The following is a 23050-nucleotide window of genomic DNA, read 5'->3' as shown; positions in this document are numbered from 1 at the left end:
TATACTGCAGCCAGCCACCAGGTAGCGATCGGGATGCTTGGGCTTCACTTTTGGGGAGTTCTCATGTCATCCATCTTTGTATAGTCTGTGACTGAGATGACGCAAAGTGTTGCCTTTGATCAAATCGTGGCTCTGGTCTCTGATCTTGCGGCCAAAACATCTGTTTGATATCTGGAGTCACAATGACGCTCCCTCGCATATGTGGATAACCACTTCCAAAGACTCCAGTGACCTGCCATTGTGTTGCTGTGGAATCCAACAATGCCCAGATGCTTTGCCATTTAACTCGTCTCTTTTTTCCCTTCAGATTCACAGCAGAAGTCTGCAGGTATCAGCTTTTAACCTCCATAAAAGGAGGATTTGCTTCCACACAACCCTTTCTTAGTATCTGTTTCTTTGTAGGTACGTATCCTCTCAAGGTTGCATCTGCAGGGCGTGAGCTGAGTTTAGTTGCCACAGAGACGTTGCTGAATGGAGACAGTCAGTGCGACTCACTGTACAATAGCGGTTGGATTCAGCTCATGTCCTGCGGTCACTGTGTTCCTTCTGAGACTTGTCTGCATGAATCCTTCACATTTTTTAACCCTCATCCTGTTTTCTCCCAAAAACTCAAGATGATGAGGAGAATGGGTCCGACTGCGTCTTTCCCTCTAATGGCAGATTTTGCAGCAGGGTTACGCTTAAGTGTTCGTGTTCTAAATGAGAGAATGGACCAGGCAGCTTGTTTAGAGCGCCCCGATGTCGCAGTAGAACGACAGCGTTGTTTGGCACTTGCAAACCCCCGCTGATGTATTATGTTCATTTTGTACAACAAGGCAGTTAAATGTCACTGATTTTTCCTGTAAGTGAGCTGCGGCCTTGGGCGCTGAAGACATCAAAGGGCTCTGAACAAGCCAGTGATCTGTTGCATGCTTATTTGAAGACCACACAGACATTTCACTCAGCTCGTTCCAATCTTTTTAACGCAGAACTCCACCGAAGGATAAGCTTAAGGTCAGTCCAGGTCCAAGTGCTAGCTTCACTAATACATCTTACTTTCGTTTTCTGTACATTTAACACTAGATAAGGAACAATGTACAGGTTTCAAGTTCCAGCTTCTTTAATGGGCAATAATTCACTTATCAATAGTTTCCCCTCAGAAGAAAGAATGTGTTGAGTTGTCAGATTCTGGAAAAATCCAGTTTAGATGGTTGAAATCCTCTTAATATCTAAAGCTGCTTCTGCATCATCATTTCAACAGATTTTTTAAATGAATCTTTATACTGGAGAGTATCATTTACATTCATTAAAAGCAGCGCTAATAGATATTTTAAAAGGGTATTGAAGTATCACATTTATCACATTCACATTTTCATTCTTAGAGAAAAAAGCTCTAAAACCCACTGTACTCAACCTGCTCATGGCAGACGGACACAGCCAGTGACTGGCTGTTGAACATATTTTTTTTTTTATTCAACTCCGAAGATGCTTGAGACCGAAAACAAAGCAAAAACATGGTGAATGTTAAATTGAAATTCCACAAATAACCAGAAACATGACTTCAAATGGAAGCTGATGTTGTTCTACAAATGCTGGAGGGCTAAATGGGGGATTATTTGCTAACCTGTTGGTTGTATTTACCTTAACAGAGTGTGCCACTGATTTTGAAATGCAGTGCTATAACAGTGTCAAACTCATGACGGACATTTTAACAAAAACAAGCTCTCAAATTCCACCAGGACCAGAAATATTGTGGGTTTTTCTTTTTGTATTCCTTACTTTCAGAACCTGGCTCCTTACATTATTCACACTAACAAATAACTTGTGACATCACATGAGGTATTCCTCTAGAACCACAAAATATATTACTTTTCATTACTGTAGTAAGGTAACAAATAGTCTGCAGGTGGAAAAGGCATTTTCTGAGACATACTCATATGAAAGTTAAAGACAACGAAGACCCCAAGCTTCCTTATAATAGAGCTAAAGGCCAGGTAATGCCACCCGTAACCATATGATCAGATAATGAGGTCTTTAAGGCAAAGTACAATAACTGTCCATGGACCAAGGCCATGAGGATCATTAGCAACCGATGTACTTCAAAATATTCATACTAACCCTGTGAAACTACTCACATGATTGGTTCTGAAACAGTGGGGCTGGATAAAGGTCTATTATTGGCCACATTTTCTGGATTAAAACTCTCTTTTTTTTAAAGGAGAGGTTTAATTACTGCAACCTTAAAAGCCTGCGGAACAGAGACTGTTAAGAGAGATAAATTAATCAGTTCTTAATATGGACAAGTTAATTAAAAACATCCTTTAACAGCCTAGTTGGAATAGTGTCTAAAAGATGATGTGTTTAGATGAAGAAACTCCATTACTTTGTAATTGCAGGGCTGGGGAACAGAAGAGGAGAAAACATTGTGACTGGTTATAATTGGTTTACTCACTTTCCGAGCCGCCATCAGGTTGGCAGTCGTCGGCGGTTGTTTGGGTTCCTCTGATTATAATAATTAATCAGAGATAATTAAAGAGCTTCTTAAAACAGAGCTGTGGGGGTTTGTTTTTCACAACATGACAAGTTCAATATTTTTCTTATTATTGCTTAATAACAAATGAATGAATGAGTTTCCCGTCAGTGGGGTATTTTTCACAGAAGAGATTTGACATGTCACGGTGAGAAAAGTGGAAAAAAAACGATAAAAAAATAATAAACTGAAAAATGAACCGTTCTTAATGTGGTTGGTAACAGCTGTGCTTTTCTCCCCGTAACAACAATGTCTGCTTTGTTGAAGCGTGGCTCTATTATTCATTACTTGTTCATATATGCACAGACGTGTAATATTTAAAACAGACTTCACTCTCTTGTAACCGTTTTAAACAACCTCTGATCAGAGGGATGGGTTTACCTGTTGCATTGATTCCTTCCTTTTCTTCTTCCTGTTTTACCTCCAAACTCCTCGCTCTGCATCAACTCAGCCCAAAGTGACAGAAACCTGATAAATTCCTGAATCCAGCCTGTTGACAAAATCAATGTCGGTGAGCACAGGGAAAGAAACTTTACATATCCTGTTGTAGCTCGAGTGAAGAGATAACAACATTCCCTCTCTTGTGGTTTTCCAGGAGTCTTATTGATCAGTGACGGCATTTAACCGAAGCGGGCTTGTTTTATTTCTTGTCTTGTATTTGTACGAGTGCTGAGGTGGTGGGGGTGGTGTGTGAATAATTCATTAACTTGTGCATTAATGATGCACAAGTGTTATAATCTCATATTGATTAGTTCTTGTACATAAACAGCTTTACATCCGTGGATTTGTTTTAAATGTTGAATTCACACCACAAACTTTTTTCCTGTTAATCAAACCACAAAGTCCCCTGCTGTTTTGTTGCCCACCAGTTGGAGGGGCTGTTGCTGATGTAATAATAGATTACCCCTCAGACGTCCCAGTGTCCTCTCCCCTGCGGACGAGTGCTGATGAGGCCTTTTCTCATGGACCCACATGCTCAAATTGTCCCGTGTTATCACTACATCTTAATTTCTTTGTTCTCCTCCTGGATCACAAACAAACAGTCATCATAGTTTCTGCGTCTGTCAGGTCGAGTCCCTGTGTGAAAAGTGTGTTGATTTGGAAAAGCTGCTGGTGTTGCATGTTCGACCGTGAGCGTGCACATGTGTGTGTGTGTGTGTGTGTGTGTGTGTGTGTGTGCGTGTGTGTGTGTGTGTGTGTGTGTGTGTGCGTGGAGACTCTCAGCGAGCGTTGTCCTTTGTGTGAGCAGGGCGGCCGTAGGGGCCAGGACGACGCAGGTTGCTGACTTGCATGGGAAAGAGGGTGGCGTGCTGTGTTTGCGGACTCAGACGAGCGTGGGGCAAACCGGGTTGGACAGGAGACATCATAGACAGAAAAAACAACAAGATTAGGAAATGGCCCCCCCTCCCATTCTTCACCCACTCTGCCCTCACCCTTCACAGGCCGAACTCACCTCTCTCCTTCAGCCCGCTCTTTCTCCTCCCCTCTTTCACTCTCTCTGCTCTCTCTCTCTTCTGCACCTTTGTTCTGTTATTCAGCACCGTCTGCCCTTTTTCTACCTCGCAGACCAATTATCCAGGTTAACTCACGATCCGCTCCACTCACACACACCTTCACTTCTTCATTTTCACATCCTCACGTCCACTGTTTACGCACGTATTTATTTGACATGTTCTCAAACAGATGGTTTACCGGTTATGCAACACATTTATCCATGTAAGCGTGAATATGTCAGAATCGCTCTGCACATGTTGGGCCTGAATTCAACATTCCCCTCTCAAAGGAATCGCTGCGATCCTCTTTGTAGAGGAGGCGATGTAAAATTTTTATCAGGTGCGAGCAGAGTCTGCCGCTGTTGTCAGTCTAGCGAGCCACAGGCATTTCATTTTGTTTCAATGAGGATTTTTATATTTGCGGGATAATACAGAACAAATATGTGATATCACTGCACACCAAAATGTTCATGAATACTGAGAGGGGGTCGCAGGGTGAATACAAATCACCGCAAGTGTCATTTTCAAGGATTGACAGCCTCATTGAAGGTCTCGGTGAGAGTGCTGTTGCTCAAATTACAGAAAGAGTCTGCTTCCTTTTAAAAAAGCTCTTTACCTCACGTGTTGGTCTCCGTTATGAGTCTTACAGGTGAACAAATCGCCCCCACTAACCTGTAAACTTCTCAAAAAAACATTAAAAAGGGAGCCAAAAAATTGAGGTGCAAAATGTTCCAGTGCGTTCTCCGACTCGTGGAGTTCTCAGCAAAATAGATCAAATTATAGATTGTTCAAAACTCCTTTTTTTCCTTGAACACTTTAAAGACATCTTGTTCATTTAGTCACAAAAGCAGAGTTTCGCAGTATTTGTCCTTGAAACTATGGCATAAAATCCATTTCAAAGCTGTAGCTGAAAACATTCATTTACCAATTCATTGCAACTGGTCAAAATCCATCTGCTGATTGGGATCATGAGTCCCACACTAAGTGGAGCTTCTGGTTTTCTTGACAACAAAATTATTTTCAAAAGCTTTTTTTATTTATTTAATCCTGACCCACTGAGCCCATCAGAAAAGATTTTTAAAAGATCATATTAAGTCAACAAATTGTCTGGAGATTGTCTCAGATCTCAGCAGGTTTAACAATTTTGCATTTTCATCTATATTTGAAAACAGTGGCGTTGAATTGAAGTTCTAAACCATAACTTAAAACAGATTTTCTTTTTCAACTTTCAGTCAAATAAATTAAATAAAAACTTGAATGGAACTCAGAAGAGCGTATACCTCCGCCAAGGCCCAACATTCCCCATATGAAACCACATTTAAATTCACTAGATCAGGATTTTTATTTGGGTCTGCAGCAAATCGCTCGCACTCATAGATATCAGACCTCTAAATGTGAATGAATTATTCTATTAGGATTTAATCAAAATCTAGATCTGCCCCCTGCGCTCCAAAATTTACAGGTTTCTTCCCTGACTCATACTCTACCGCTTCCTCCCACCAGGTTTTGTCGTAATATAAAAAGGTCTCATGGGAGTTGTAATATGCTAATCAAGGGAATCTTGATTCATAAAAACCTGGTGGTCACTTCATAATTACCTTGAGGTGTCCTTCCTCCCATCCTGCCCTCTGCTCCTCGCTGGGTAATGACCTTTCACTCTGACAGACAGACAGATGACTCCATTCTACCCCCTCTGTGCAGGTGTCAAGAGGATGATGAAAGAGGAGGGGGGGGGGGCTCACCTGGTAGAGTACGTACCACATGTCAAGGCTGAGTCCTGCAGGTCCGACTCCAGCCAGGGCCTTTTGCTGCACGTTGTCTCTCCTCCTGAGCGTTCCTGTCTCTCTATGCTGTCTCTATTAGAAAATAATAAAGGGACAAATGCCAGGGATCCGATGAAGAGATGTGGGTCTTAGCAGGATGTGACAGGACCATGTTGGAGAGGAACAGGGCAGAGAGCTGGATCAGTGAAAACAGGAAGGATTGTCACTAGTCTGGTCTCATTGGCACCTTTCACACAATTAAATCGTCTAAAAGTTGCCATCCCTTGAGTTGTGCTATAAAACGGCAATCATTTGTTGTGGAGTGGATTCAACGGTGATTTGCTATTATTGTTGTTGCTCCAATTTTTGTTTTGCCAATGTTAAGTTGTTTGTACCCTTTCAACAGGTATAAACCAGTAAAGATGCTTTAATTCAATACAGGATATATACATGTCAATATATTAAATATTATTATGAATGGGTATATCAGTGATAAACAAGAAAGTGTTATATTCTCATATTTATCAGTTCTTGGACATAAACAGCTTTACATCTGCAGATTTGTTTTAAATGTTGAATTCAGACCACCAACTTTTTTCCTTTAATCAAACCAAGACAAACAATTTGTGCGGGATTAACTTTTCTCCTCTCGCCTGCAATACTGGAAATATGACACATCTTCACTTCTGCACGGCTACAGTCTATCTTTAATCCTGCACTGATCAATATGTATATAAAACTATATTTACTGTATGAATAATATAGATATAAATCAAGTAACAGAGTGTCAAGTGAAATCGCCTCATGAAATTTATCGCCCTATTTTCAATTCCCCTCAGCTTTATAGAGTAGTGTCGCATCTCTCAGTTGATTGTTTTGGTTTTACAGCCTGAAACTTTATTGTTTTGATTTACAGCCGTCTCGTCACTCCCATCAGCCTCATTTCCTGCAGCGGCACACTGCATTCTATTTTAGCACAAGAACCCTAATAAAAAACACTGTACTCTGCATTTAGCTGCTGAAGAGACAAATGTTTCCTTTAAGAAACAGTGGAGACCAAAACTGAGCAAAAAGAAGAGTCATCAGATAGTAACACAACCCCAAATGAATAGTAATGTTCTGTTTATGCTGTGTGATTTCTGTATTATGTGGCTTACGTCAGTGCTTTTAGCTTGTTTAACTAACTCCAATTTGTCAAACTTTAATGAATACTGCCTCAACCTGTTGGCACGGTGGAATAGTGGTTAGCACTGTCAAGCTCTTGGTTTGAATCCCAGTTAGGCTTCCTCTCACAGTTCAAAGACATGCAGACGGAGGTTGGGTTACTGGTATTAAAATCCATCCTGCCACCAATTGGTCCTGAATGCATCCGATCACTCCCACTACAATCAGAGGTGGTCAGGGACACACGTGATTCTTCTTGCTGTGTGAACACAAACGCATCATGTACCACATATGAAGGATCATGGAGTGGAACCACCTCACCTAGTGACCCACAAAGAATCGACGCCAATACGTTGATTTGTTTGTCGTTACCGCCAGAATATCTATACCAGCATTTTAATGCCAAGTGGAAACAGACAAACTTAAAGCTGTCGACTTGTGATCCGACTCCCGCCCAATGCCAGCTGGGATTGGGATAAGCTGTAAAGATAATGGATGGATGGTAATAACCTTCTTAAAAGCTGCTTTATCCTTCACATAATGTTCTGACATTAATAAAAACAAATGTTCCCTGGGACCATTTTTGTGACTCTGTTTTAAAGTCCTAGAACATTATACTTCCATGTCATTTCCATAATATCTAAAACAAAGGTTGCAGGTGTATTGTATGACTGTCGGTTTGTTTAACAGCAGCTGAAAGGTGCCCACTGTGCTCCAATGTAGAATCATTATCGACATCTCATTTTGTGGTTTTTCATTTCCCAAGATCGCCGCGCAGACCCTGATGGAGGCTGGAGAAACTTAATCAGCAGTTTAAGAAAAAAACACCACTTCTGCTCCTCTGGCTGACAATGAAGGACGATGATGACGGCAGCTATATCTCCGTGTGACTGGAGCCCAGCGTGAGCCCGTATTTACATTTCAGTAAATAGAGTATTCACTCATCTGTTTGAATGACCTTGTAACGTCAGTAATCCCTGCTTCACAATGAATAAATACATAAACAATGAAATTTCATCGGCGTGCAGTTGCTCATTTCCCAGAGAAAGTGATGCAAAAAAGACGGAAGGGGGGAAAAATGGAGAATTGTGAGACTCGGATTTCACAGTAGCTCACTGACTGATGGGTAATTGCTCTCTCATATATAAGAGCGCAGGCCGTGATGTTTGTTACGACAGGATAGTGACTGTGGTAATGGCCCAATCCATACTGTACTTGTGCGGCAAACGGCAGGGCAATCAATGTGTCTGACCAATTACTGGGGGCCCTCTTATTGCATGTGGCATGTGGCATGTTACAGGTTCTTGACTCCGAGCTAACTGGAGAACCTGAATGCAATCTGTCCCTCTCTCACTTCAGTGTTAGCTCCAGCTCTGCAGAGAACAGAAGGGTTTCAGCAAATCTCAAAGAGCAGAAGACACAAAATAAAAAGACCCTCAGAGATAAAACTGCTTCCAGTGTGCTGTGTCTGCCACCTGATGTTTTATTCAGAGATGAGTTCACTTCACTTCACTCTGCTGGTGATTTATATAGGCCCTGCTTGAACAAATGAGGGTTTTCTTCTGCTCAATGCAAAGACAAAGACAGAAGGAGGAGAAAGCTATTTGCAATTTGGAGCATCAATAAAAATGCAAATAGAGGGAAACCATTTCTCAGCAGCGACAATGGCGGCGTTGTCATTGCGGCGCCCCGAGACGGAGAGACAGATGGACCTCGCCCGACTCCACGACCCAGAATTCTTTATCTTTAAACTGAAACACTCAGACTGAAGAGAGGAGCGGGGAATTCATCTCTCTCTGCACACGCTATTTTTGTCAAGATTATATGTTTTTGAACTGGGGCAGCGTGGGGGCGACCCTCGTTGAGGTCTGAGGGTCTGTCAGTCAATCAATAGGCCACAGGGTCACTGAAAAAGATGGTGTCTGAAGCTCAGAGCTGAGGTTTGAATTGATGAACAGGCATCGTTTTCACTATGGGCGAGTCATCGATGTACTAAAACTGGATATTTGGATAAATCACTTCAATTAAAATCTTTCTCCTGGCACATACAGTAAGTCTAGTTTCTAGGTTTGCTTCCTGCACTCCACAGCTCAGGTGTGTTTCCACTCATTGACTTTGTATTGGGATGACGTCACACAAACATTAGCTTGTTCATCTTACTGTCAACGGTAGTGACCTAACCAACTGTTACTGTCAGAGCCTCAGAGCACAATGTTTGTCACGTTTTGTGTCATAATAGGTTAAATAAATAAATAAATCCCCATTGTGTTGATGCTATCAGAGTTTTGAGTAACAATAGCAGCTTTGTCCTGCTTTGTCTTAGACATATTTAAAGTTAAATTGAAGACCCTCGTGTTCTCTGAGACTTATTATTATTTATTTTTTATCGTTGGTTTGAATCCCGGTTTGGATGGGGTGTGGAGTCTGACCTGTTTGGAATGCACCCCGCCTCTTGCCCAACATCAGCTGGGACTGACTCCAGCTTCCCTTGTGACCCTCAAAGAATGAGTGGTACAGATAATGGATGGATGACTAAACTCAAGTTTGCACTCCAGCAATTGCAGTCAAATGTATCAGTCAAGGTAGTGTTATGTTAAACCTACATATCATTCAACTCTCATCCTAAAAGCATTTCAAGTTAGGTCAGTTAAGAGTCATCGTTTTTCATTTTACACTCATGATACTGGCTATGTGCTGAAAGCCAACAACAGTTATGTTTCTTTATTTCCATGGCTGCTGCAGCAGCTGGTGAGGCTGCTGCCTTTTCCCCTTGAACATGCAGCTTTGCTCTCAGGCTTTTAGATGTGGAATCGTCAAGTTTATATATTCAAGCCACATTTATAACACAAAATCTGCTACTAACAGCTGTGTGTCGTTTCAGCTGGGAAGGAAAAAAAAAATCACAGACTAGAAATGATAAGTCTGCTTTTGTCTGAAATCAAGGAGGCATTGTTTAGAGTTTTGAGTAAATCTGCCTCCATTGTCGTTGTAAACCGCACATGTGCTCTGCAAGAATGATCTCAGTCTTTGAGACATGCAAAACCTAATGATATCAATCAAACAATCCATTCATCTGACTGTCAGCGAGCTCTTTCAGCCGCTTTAACTCAGACCCCTTTCATCTGACTTTCTCTCGAGAACAATACAAGTCCAGGAGCAGGCGTTCACATAAGCAGCAACCTGTGGACACATAACAGAGAAAACAAGCCAATTACCTCACAGCACAGTCGCTGTATCAGCTCGTGGTGGCGGCGGGGGCAAAGCGAGCAGCTGGCTGAGAACAGCAGGACCTTGAGGAAGACGCATTAAGAAGCACGTGAAGTCAATGAGAGTTTTTCTTTTTTCCCTGACTTGGTGTTTCCATGCTCGCTGATTCTCTCCCTGAGTGGAGTAAGTGCACAGGTAAGCTTCCTGCTTATTGGTCCAGACTAAGATGGAAGAAATCCTTGATTGGCTCTGACGTGCAGCCCAATGATTTTTATTTTGTGCAAACAGAGAAGCAAACATAGGTTGTTTTTGTGCACACAGACACACACACACACACACACACACACACACACACACACACACACACACACACACACACACACACACACACACACAAACAAACTCAGGTGCCACCTCTTACTGAGATCAAAAGGTAAATTCCATCCTCTGGGCGCCAAAGTTCCCCTTTTTATCCTGTTATTCTGAAATGGCTGTCTGAAAAGTTCTGAATATTTATCTGAATGCTAAACTACTAAGCAGCTTATCACACATTAACACCAACAAAGTCACAACTCCGGCATCACCTCGGAAAACATCACGCTGTTGTATCCAGTGAAGCCTTCGTCGTTAAAAAGCAGAGACACACTGGAGAAACTCTTGACCCCCAAGGGAGTTTGGGGGATTATACGTAATCTCTTTCATTTCCAACATCTTCCTGTCTCTTTCTTATATTTCTTGTAATCTCCTTCCTCCACTCGTCACTTTCTATTCCCCCGTCTGACTGAGGGCTTTTGTTTATTTATGCATATGCGGTGTGTGTGCAAAAGATTTCCACTGTGCCAAGACTACAAATGCGGCTGGAAACTCTACCTTTCTCTTGTCACAAACACGTGTGTGTGTATGAGAAAGTACTGGTGCGTGTCCTCACTGGCTGGCAGTAATGCAGCGGAGGTTTAGGCGGAGTGAATGATCACTCTGTTTATAGGGATTTGATTGCAACCCAAAAATCAGGCCACATTCTCCGTGTGTCAGCTGCCAGCGAGCAGGCTGGCATCAATGTTTTTACTCCCTGAAACTCTCTCTTCTCTCCTTTTCTTCCCCGCTGCCTCGCCCGCCTCCCTCCCTAATTCTTTTTCTTTCCCGTTCCCCACCCTTTCTCCCACAAATTTATTTATTTGTAGCCCCCTCCTTTTTCACTCCCTCGTCCTCTTTCTGTATGTGCTCTGATTTCCCCAGAAACCCGGCAGCAGCAGCAGCAGCAGCAGCAGCAGCAGCAGCAGCAGCAGAAGAAGAAGATGAGCCTTCTCACTTCAAAAAACAAAAACAGGCACACACACAGTCACACTCACTGGAATACACATGCACACACAAGCAGGTACATTATATATTCACACATATATTTCCAGATGCGGGCTCATAAACATGGAATTATTCCATGTGGATTATCTGGGAATGGCGGGACTCTGCATGTAACAATTTAAATATTTGTTAACTCCGAGCTCCCAGTCCTCCGCTATGTGCTAACAGAAGTTTATGAAACCAATTTAATTATGTGTGCCAGTTCCCACAGGACCCGCAAAACACACTGCTCATCACAAATTTGTACAGAAGATTGGACCGTTAGCCCCGTCTGACACAAAGCAGTGTTTCCTCTGCCAGAGTGTGTGTCTGCAACTGTGTACGTGTTTCTCACTTTGTGTGTCTGCCACTGTGTCGTTTCTTGGCACAGATGTGCGTCACTTCTGGTATCTTTTCATGAGTGTGTGTTTGGTGTAGGTATTACTCATTAAGTGGGGACCTAAGTTTGTTTGCACAGTCACATAATGGGGACATGTTTTCCTTATGGAGACAAAAAGTAAGTCCTTGTAAGTGTTAGCATTAGGCTAGTTACGGATAAGGTTAGAGTAAATGGTAAACGGACTGTATTTATATAGAGCTTGCTGGTCAATGCGCTTTACAACACAAGTCACACAGTCAAACACTCTCAGCGCAGCCGCCAGGGACAATGGGGGGTTCAGTATTTTGCCCAAGGACACTTCAGAATGCAGAACGGAGGATGCAGGGATCGAACCACCGACCCTCTTGACTGTGTGTATCATGCATGTTTTATATTTCCTCAGACAGATGCAAATAAGTATTTTGTTTGTTTACCCAGCATGCTTTGCTGTTGTGTATCCACTGTCTCCTCTCAAAATCTGTAAATTTTATCCAACATGAAAGTTGAAATGAAAGAAGAAGAATTTTCTATCACCTTCATTACCTGGGATTTTTCGATAATCAGCTCAATAATATTAATGATGATAAAAATACACGTCTTAATGATACATACAAATTGCAGTAAAACGCCACAAAATGCCCAAATCTTGCATAGAGGCTGTTGTCACACACACACGGGCCTGGTGCAGTGAATTGTAAGAATGGGGATGTTTGTGCACAGAGAGGCGTTCATAGCGTTACACTCAGTTGTACTCACGGAACGCGACAGAAAAAGTTGTGTGTAGAATAAAAAAAGAGCTTTGTCACTCTCTCACTTGGCCCCTCGCTGTGTGATGTGGGTGTGATTGTCGTATTCTTGGCTTTGGAAAGTTACAAGAATCGTTGTGCACACTGTCCTCAATGTGGACACTGGAAGACGTGACAGGGAGGTTTGGACCCTTTGTGATGATGTGACGAGCACTTTGCTCGAGGCTTTGTAACTTTCTCTCCTCTTGTGCTTGTTGTATTTTCTCAAAGCAGGTGTAAACGTGCACATGGACACATGTAGTCCGTCACTCTTGGGGATAAAATGTGGAGTCCAGCTGGTGATACTTGATCAAGAGCAAAATCTTTCAAGGGATTCAAAGATGAAGCTTAAAATGTTATCAACATGTTAAAAAAATCAAATGATACTGACTCACATGATCATTTGAATAAAAACATGTAGCAATGCCCTGACATGATTAATTAAGATAAGATAAGATGTTTTTAATCCCAAAGGAAATTCTTACGCCAGCTTGCTCCAAGATTACATTACAGAACAATATATAGCAGAATAGAATACAGTGAAAAAATAATAATAAAGATAAAAAATTAAGTGAAGATAAAAAGTAAAAGTCTAAGTGTATTTTAAATAAAATAAGAGTAATAGTATACTGAGTAATGTAGAACCTGTGCCTATTAGTAGATATATTGACAGAAATGAGAATAAGATAAGCATAAGCAATGTTACATTAGACAGAGAAACTAATACTTAACTAAAGTGGCAATAAGTAGAAATGAAATGATGAAGGAGGATGTAATAATGGATATTGCATATGATATTGAAATTGAAATATGATGATGAAGAAAAACACATTAAATATTACACAAATTGCATGTGAGTGGTAATGAGTGGTAACACTGCACATGAAAAAGAAAAAGCTGCACAATATTGCACTATACACGATTGTGTGTGTTGTCGGAATTATTTCTAAGTGTCCGATTATAACATAATATAAATCATAATAGAAAATGAAATAATATGATATGAAATAAAATAAAATAAAATAAAATATAAGATCAAATTATTGATTGTTGTTTATGTGTGTACTTTTTAACCTGTCTGTCTGTTTCCATAACATGTGATTTGCTGTCTGAGGTCTGACACAGCACTTTATGAAACATACACCTCCATCAAGTTCAACAGCATTTCACACACACACAAACTCACACACACACACACACACACACACACACAGGCACCGACACACAACAGCCATCATCCACACCTACTGAGCCAGAAATAGGTGCGCATCCCTTCTCCGCCGTCTCAGCACAACATTGATATACGAGTTAGCTGTGATGTGTGAGGTTAAGTACAAAGACAGTGGATGCTGTCGGCGGCAGGCGGTGGGCGGTGGGGTTGCCGAGTGGGCAGGTAGGCAGAGAGGCAGAGAGGTAGAGGTTAGAGAGAGTGGGCGTCTGAATGATTCATACAAGCGACTCCCAGAACGGCTGCTGCTGTTCTCCACACCAGCAGTTGGATATGATTCGTTTCTGTTGATGTGGAGAGTTTCTTTCTGCTCCCATGTTGGAAAGTTCAAAGTTATCGATTGGGCCGGAGAGCTCGCTCAGAGTGGGTGTTGCAGATACCTGGCCCACCAGCTCATTTTATTTATATGCAGCGGTGCAGTAGCTTCAGTCTGTCCGGACAGTGGGAGACCACAAAGGAAAACTCCACTCCCTCGGATCTCCGTCTTCATTTCGACTCATCTGCATTGTTCCCCCCCACCTCTGCTGGACTTTCTCGCTCTTGTTCTCCCCGCCGCCTCATCCCAAGGCCGTGTTCGGAGCGAGATAAAGAATGGCACAGTCAGGTACAGAGGGTAGGCTGGCAGGATCACTGTTTATGGACGTTTGAGCCCAGTCTCTGAGAAAAGGTAATTTCACGCTTGGCGGCGCTGACTCCAGTCCCAACATTGTCCCTGTGATTAATTAGGCTTTTTAAAATGAACAAACCAGGAGCCAGGTGAAGATGTTAATTATCCCGCCGTTAAGCAGATAGAATATAGTCTCTGCGGCGCTGCTTTGTACATACATACCCACACAGACAGCACAAAGGTTGACATGCACCTTTTCACATGAAAACACACGCGTTCAGCGGTACAGGTAAAAGAGGACGTGCGATGTTGAGCGAATCAAAGAGGAAAATGTCATCTTCTGAACCTTATTTTGTTATGACTGTCTAATGTTAGGCCCAATTCATGCTACCGCGTCGAAGCTACGCCGTGTCCTGACGTGCGCCTCCCCAAAAATGTAGCTAAGCTTCGAGGCCGCAAGAGCTGTGATTGGTCCGACAGACTCGCCGCCATTTTTGAATTGAGTTGAGGGAACGAACACGGACAACGTCTTTCTTTTCTTCATTGCACCTCTTTAAGAAAAAGTGATTGCTCTTTAATATCTGTCAGCTCCAACACGATCCACTCGCCACTGTTCTGAAGTAAGAGACGCCAGAGAAGTTGTAAATAAGTGGACCACAAACTGGAAGAGACGCGAAGAGAGTCTACCGCCACTAGCATTACGGGGGTGTCACTGCAGCACGACTCACACACACCTACGCACAGCTATGCCTGCTCGGCCCTGTGCTTCGACGCAGGAAGCATGAGTAGGCCTTTAATCTCATGAACAAACTAGAAGGGGCACATTCCTCCACCAAGGCTGATTGGCCACTGTATCACCATGCTGCATATACATGGGTTGAGATCAGATACATCTGTTCATATTAGCACGCTACACATGCCCAGTGGTTTTGAATTAAGATATATCTGCACGAGTTCAGTAGTTTTTGAGTAATCCTGGAGTAAAAGATTTTAGGGAAATGTTCGGTTTATGATTTCAAAGCATCTCAAACTTTAAATCGTATACAGAGAGTTATTTTTATAAATGAAACATTACAGTTTACTGTGTTTCTGACTCACTTGTAGTTATTCATTCAAACTGTGTTTATATATGTGAAATGAATTTGACATGACAAAAGTTATTGGATTTGCTTTGATCAACTAAGACTTGAGAAAGAAAACAGGATGAGTTTGACTGAATGTAATAGAAACTGATATTTTATTGAATTATTGGAACAGGCACTCATTGCAAAAGAAGCAGTGACTTTAACAACATCAGAGATGATCCAACATAAACTGGAAATTCTATCATCCAAAGAAACAAACAAGTCATATTCTAACATGTGAATCACCCACTCACTGTCACCGTCATTTTATCACAATAAGAAGATATATAGGAACAAATAAAGTGCATCAGTTCAGGGGGAAGTTATTTATAATACAGCCAAAACTTTATTTTCCTGGAGCACAAGGCAAGTCACACAACTTTGAATATCAAGCGTTCCAGTTTGTTAAAAAGACAAAAGCTTAAGCTTTTAGAATGAAAGTACAATATTTATGACTAACTTCGTGTTTCTAGACCCTCGCATGGGGGAGAAATGTAAATCAATACAGCAGAACTTGAAAGTCTAACACGGCTCTAATGAGCAGGTTCTCTGATCTCCTCTCAATCAATCGGCTGTGCATCGCTAGCAAACAGGAATCTGGGTCTGTTCGCAGCGACGCACAAAGCTCAGCACAACATTTCCTCCAGATGATAAAAGAAACCAGATCCTTTTTTTCTAGCTGCATGTAATTAACAAACAACACGTTAACGCCGCTGATGCAGCCGCTGCAGACTGACCTTTGCAGACGGGTCCGGCTGGCGGTTGGCGCGTCGTTTGAAGTGTGACTCTCTCCCAGTCTCTCTCAGTGTGAGCTAGCAGCGAGCAGACATCACACAACCTATTAAAGACTCAATTAGACGCTGTGCGTATTGGATTCCTGTGGCTATCTGTCCTATTGAAATACCATTACAGGCAGATGGAGAGGAGGAAAACGAGAGATAAAGAGCAGAAGACAAACACGGAGAGAGCGAGACGGACAGATAAAGACACGGAGGGGGAGGCTGAGCGAATTCAGCCCCTCCGGCCTCAAAGAGTGATTAGCGCTCGGGCAAAATAATGTGATCTCTCACACACATAAGTTATGGCCTCACTTATTCTCCTCATGTTGCCGTGCAGAGGCTGACATTACAGATAGCTGGCTGCTAATCCAATAACGCCGCATAAGAACGATGCACACTTTCAACTCAATAAAAGCCTCACTGATGTATTTTGCTTCCTTACAACAAACGAGTATTATAAGAAGCCGCTTGTGCATGTGCAGCACACCCGGTGGAAGTAAGAGCACAGTGAATAATAACAGGAACATACAGTATATTTTTAGAGATCCTCTTTTACAAAGTTGAGGTGTCTGACTTTGTCGCACCTTTTTTTTCCGCTGCTTTTCTCCCACTCACTTTGTTTCTATTTCTGCCCCCTAATTACCAGCTGTCTATCACTTTCTCTGAGCTCTGTTGTTGAACTTACATTCCCTCAGGACCTCCTCTCGTTCTGTTGTTTTACAGGATGCTGAGGTGTGTTTAAGCTGTTTCTGACACTGATCCACCCAGAAGAAAAACAAGGCAAAAACTAAATAAAACAAAATGTTTTTTTCCCGAATTTGATTTAAATCATAAGACACAAGGTAAGAAGCTGCAGTGATACACCCATCATATATGTCAGTATTATATATTTTGTTTGGGGTAATGAGCACCAAAATTATCCTGCAGGATATTTACGTCCCTGTCATTCTTGTCTAACTTTAAGTTTTTTAACGTGGTGCCACTTATTTGTGATGCAGTGTTTTCCTAATGAAGGGCCTATATGTTTACATTTGGGGTTATTATTTTACAGGATTCTCCTCAGTTCTGCTGCATCACCAGACTTAATGATGAGATGGTGGTGGTGGTGTTGCTGTCTGGTGTTCATCTTAAACCAGATATGGAGTTGGGCAGTTTTTGGTGTGGTATAGAGTGATTAGTGACTTTTCACAGCACCTCTCATTCTAGAATCTAAGTGGAAATCCAGCTCTCCTCTTGCAGAGAGCTACCGGGTGTATGAGGCGTAAATTTGGAAAAGCTTCTAAATCACTGCTCGGAGCTCGACTGAAAAAAGAATTCCATAAAGGGAACTATTCCTGGACTACTCTGAAAATATCTATAGACGGAACATAGATTAATGCTTATTTAGCAAGTGAATAACCACAATTTTCATTAAAGGATGTTTATTTCACTCTTTACTATATTTATATTGGATCATCAAGACAATTATACTGTAGTTCTCAGTTAGTTTCTGAAGTGTTGGCCGGTTCTCCAGTGGGATTTTCAAATATATATATATATATATATATGTATATATGTATGTATGTAAATATCAGAAAACTCACTCATGCAGGTGCACGGTGTGGATATTACAACCTGACACTTTTCACCAGTACCCTGCTGATACACAGCACGGTTTGCTAACATTTAATGTGTATGGATGAGTTTATTTATTGAGGGGGGGGGGATTAGTGTTTCCAGCAGGAGCCTCTTTACTACTCAGATTTTGTGAGAGCTTCCTCAAAGTATTTTCCAACAAATCAAACTTTTTGCCAACAATTCCTGGATCTCTGAGGCTCTGGCGAACACTATAGGATTGTTCTGTTGACCTTACTGTATTACAAGACACTGCAAAAGCTTAAACTCCATCCATCCATCCAGTATCTATACCACTTAAACTTTGTCACAGAGAATATCCAATTCCCATTTTCTATTCTATAAAAAGAGATTAGAGATTTTTTCACTTTAATATTAAAACATCAGTTTCAAAGAGGCCTGATTACATCCACTGTATTTCACTGTGGTGAAAGAGTTCAGGGGGGCCACGTGCGAGCGCCGCAGTTTCAGGTCTTTCAACCTTGCCGCTCTTTCCCCCCCCTACCCCCTGCTTTACCACATTAGGACTTCCTTGTTCCTATAGCAACCTGTCCTTCTCTCTCTATCAGGGTGTATATATACATAGTCAGTCTCCAGGGTATTAGTTCTCCAGCTCAGCAAAGATATGAGCAATTATGTGCTTGTTAGGAGTCGGCCGGAGATAAGAAAGATGTGTCTTGTGTCTGATTACTTTTGCTCTGTGTTCCTGGGAGAAGCCTGGGAGTCCTCGGGGAGACAGTGCCAAACCCCCTCTGCTAATCTAGCAGAGGGCCCTGGTGGAAATAATGCACTTTTGCTTCGATTGGATTATTCATGCATGAAATATTGAGTAAACGGGAATGTGGGAGAGCTCTTATGTGAGGTAAGTGAGAGTATGAGGCACCCGGAGTTCTCTTTGAACAAGCGTTTACAGGCACGGATAGCTCACATGCGCCATTGTGCAGTAAATGTTTGAGTGGATAAGAGTTATTTTGTGCAAACCAATGCCTAATAAAGAGCTTTTCAGATATGAACTCTGCAAATTGTCCAGAGTTTGCCTTTATAAAGAACTTAGGCGAGGGGTGGCGCCTGGGCAGAGCATGTAGGAGGCAGGACATGATGTATAAATTCCACTGTGGATATCAGGTTTTTGTTTACACATCAACATCAGCCCTGATTGTCAAAAGCTCTCTAATCCCATTGTCTTTCCAAGTTGAGATCTGCATTACGTCTTCTACGTATATATGGTGCCTCTTTTCATCCTGAGATATTTGTATTCTTCCAGTTTGTCTGACTGACATCGAAACGTCCACTCGCTCGCTGTGAGTTTTCCTGTTATAATGTCAAATGGGCTCACTCGGACATTTCCCTGACGTTAGGCTGGCAGGAAAAGTTCAGGAAAATGTGCAGAGCAACTGACTCGGACCTTTGCGTCCTCAGCCCCTCTGATAGATTTCAGGAAAATGTATACGGACTTCAGTGCATGTCTGAAAGCAGCTTATGAGCGAGGGGTAGAAGGGCAAAAACCTCACTGTGCACACATACACACACACACACACAAACATTTTCACACATGCACATAAAGCAGCTCAGCCTGTGTTACTGTATGTGTTGATGAGACAGGAGCATGAGGGCTGTATGTGCACCGCTAATGTAATTCCATCTCACCAGATGGCCTGTTTTTCCTTTTTTTCTTTTGCAAAATCTGTTTTTTTTACCTTCGTCCCATTTCCTCATTCCTCTTCCTCCTCCTGTACTTTGTACCTCTTGTTCTCTTTCTCTCTTCCACATCATTCTTCACGTCTCTTTTTATAATTCATCCTCCAACTCGATTTTCCTCGTCTATACTTCATCTGTAGGCTTCACCTCTAACTTTGCACTCACCCTGTGTGTTGTTCTTCCTCCGTACCCTCTCTCTTCAACTTCCTCCCTCTTCCTCCTCATGTGACTCATTATCGTCGATCAATGGCTGAAGTTCTTACACAGCAACTCTTCATCCAGACGAGTATTCTGCAATGCTGATCTGCTCACTCACACACACACAAACACAAACACACACACACACACAGAGAGAGAGCGAGAGAGAAACGCCTGCTGACGCATGCATGTCCCTGCTCAGTCGTTATCGCTGTGGCTGTTTGATCACTCAGATAGCGTGTGTGTGTGCGTGTGATATTAGACTGACATGTTTTCTATGCTCAGGGCTTTCCTCCAGAGGCCTGGCGATCAGAAAAGCTTGTTTGATTGAACCGATGCTGCGGGCTCAGAGCGCAGGGCCCGGCTGAGTGATGGCCGGGGTGATTATAATGCACTGCAGCACATGTCAAACACGCCAGCGACACAGTGGGCTGCATCCCCAAACCGAGGACGCTCTACACCCACCGACTAAACCCCCTTTCCAACCCCACCCCTTCTACCTGCTGCCCTCGAGTACACACCCACGTCAGAACTCATCATCCGAGAGCCAGTCGAGAAAATTGACTCTTGGGGTGTTTTGTGTTCCCCATTAGGGTCGCAGCGTCAAGGGTACAGCGAAGGATGTTTGTGTTTTGGATCGCAGCCATGCTGCGGAGTGTTCGGGGAGGCTGGGGATTGGAATATCATTCCATTACCGAGCACACGGGGCTGGTGATAAACTCAGGTTTGCCGCTCTTGTTGTATCTCATTTTGTGTAGCCTGAGAATTACGACTTCACAATGTGTTTTGTTGCCATTAAACTGTAAATGTCAGAAAAAGGAGACTCCTGTGAGTTTTATTTTTTCTCCCCCATTTAGCTCAGGAGGTTTCCAAAATAAATGTGGTTGCATTTTGAATTTAAGCTGCTCTCCCCTATTCTTACTGAGCTTCTACCAAATGCACTGATTCACAAGTGCTGATTTTTTCTAATGGTTTCTGCTAAATATCCAAAGTTTTAAGCAAGAAATGAAATTTAAGTTTCATGCATTTTCTAAAAAGCTTCAATCGTCACACTACAGCAGAATGTTAGTCACATGTCACTCATCGCTGCTGTTCTTTACTCTTTTGTCATTTCCCCTCAGTCCTTCATTTTCTACTTTAATTAAAAAACACCCTGACTCATAAAAAGACGAACTGCTGCAGTTCATTGAACAGGAGCAAGTGGGAAAACACAAAATGTTTTGAGGTCAGCTGTAAAAGCTTGGCACGATCCCCCCCCCCGGCCCATAAATCAGATTTACTGCTCAAAATTTTAAATCTTACTCCGGACCTCCTCCTCACCTCATCTCTTTCTCTTTTGATGCCTTCATACACATCCATTCGCTTCCCCTTGGAGGTTTGCGCTCATTTCATACACTCTACACAACTGTTAGACACTCCGTACACATTATTGCCAGAATCTACACTCTGTGGAGCAGCCTGATCCTCTACAAAAACATGTCTAGGTAAAACTAATTTGCTCCGCCAAACACAACTGGGGGAAGATTAAAGTCACGTCTGGTTTTTTGATCTCTAGCGACCCTTCTCTTTTTCATTCCAGGAAATGTGACGTTGTTGTACGACACAGAAGTCACAGGGTGGAGGGATAGTTGGATGAGGTCATGCATCTTCTAACCCACTCATTGTTACTCAAACCAGGAGCGGACTTAAAAGGATAATCCAGGCTCGGATTTTGATCCATCCCAGGCCGCAAACCGACCAGACCCCTCGTTTTATAAGCTAACCCTATTTGTTGATGTAACCGCTACCAGACAAGTTTAAAATGAGGCCACTGTGTTCATCTGGGAGGAAGGAATACAATGAAAAGCATCAGAATACCCTCTGCACACTGTATATACCCCTGTCAGGCAATGCTAACACCATTTCATTATTATGTCATCAAGATAAAGCAAAAGTCAACGTATTACTAGATTATATGATGTCATTTTCTCACTTATTGTTGTTATCATGACACCATTACTTCCATATGATCATAGATTATCTTTCCATCTATTTAAGCTTCAGGACGTGTCTACAGTCCTATTGAATACCTCGGAAAATGCATTTTTGAATATTGCATGGCATCATTTTTTTATGTTGACCTTTGACAAACCGGCTCCAAAAGTGAATCATCTAGAGATTCCCTCCAAAGTAATAATCTCACCAACTTTGTTGAAACTCCGTCCCCATGCAGATAATAAACATGCAACTTGAAATTCCGGCGAAACATATTTGTGTGTATGTGAACATCATTTTTTAGGAGGTGGCATCGCAGTCCCCTAAGATCCGGAGATACAGCAAAAGCAATATACATCAATGTCGGATTTCCACGCATACATCAACATATGAACATGAGCACACCTGCAGACACACACACACGTGCACACAGAGTAGTGAAGAAAGCCAATCAGTGGAGTCTGTCATGGCTGACAGCCGAGTACAGAGCCAGTGGCAGCTCTCCCTGCGGCCAGATGAAAATATATGAGATGTACACTCAAAGTTCACTCTGAAATCCCCCTCTGTCACTGTCACTCCACATGATTCATCCCATCTCTCTCTTTCCACACACACACAGACACACACAGACACACACACATACCTGTTCCTAAGGTAGAATTTCTGAGTAGCCACAGAGGAATCCATTGTGTTTCCTGCACATTTTTCTTACTGTACCTGGAGACGCTCCTGCATGCCTGAGCCCTTTTTAATATTCTCTTTCTTTTCTCCTGCTCTCCGTGCCTCCACCACCGCCGCCTCTCTCCATCACCCTTACTTTATCTAATATAATAGGATAATCGTGTCAGTGACCTTAACTCCGCAAAGCCCACTGCCGATTATGAAGATGAAACAAAGTGGTTTACATAATTCTGTTGACCCGTCCACTTGTGTGTGTGTTGTGAACGTGTGCGTGCGTGTTTGTGCGCGGACCACATACAGCCGCATTGGCTTTTTAATGGCATATCATGAGTGACCTTGTGTCAAGGAGTTATCAGCATTTCTCTGGTTAAGCCAACCTACCTGAATACAAAAGAGGCCTGTTAGACTTGGGAATAGAGGCACAGGATCCCTCACCCCTCTCTCCCTCGCTCCCCCCATCTCAGTCCATGGGTCTCTCCCTTATTGTGTGTGCGAGAATTAGCAAGGTT

The sequence above is a fragment of the Hippoglossus stenolepis genome, chromosome 10, assembly GCF_022539355.2.
Source record: "Hippoglossus stenolepis isolate QCI-W04-F060 chromosome 10, HSTE1.2, whole genome shotgun sequence".
Lineage (NCBI taxonomy): Eukaryota > Metazoa > Chordata > Actinopteri > Pleuronectiformes > Pleuronectidae > Hippoglossus > Hippoglossus stenolepis.
This window is presented reverse-complemented; position numbering follows the sequence as displayed.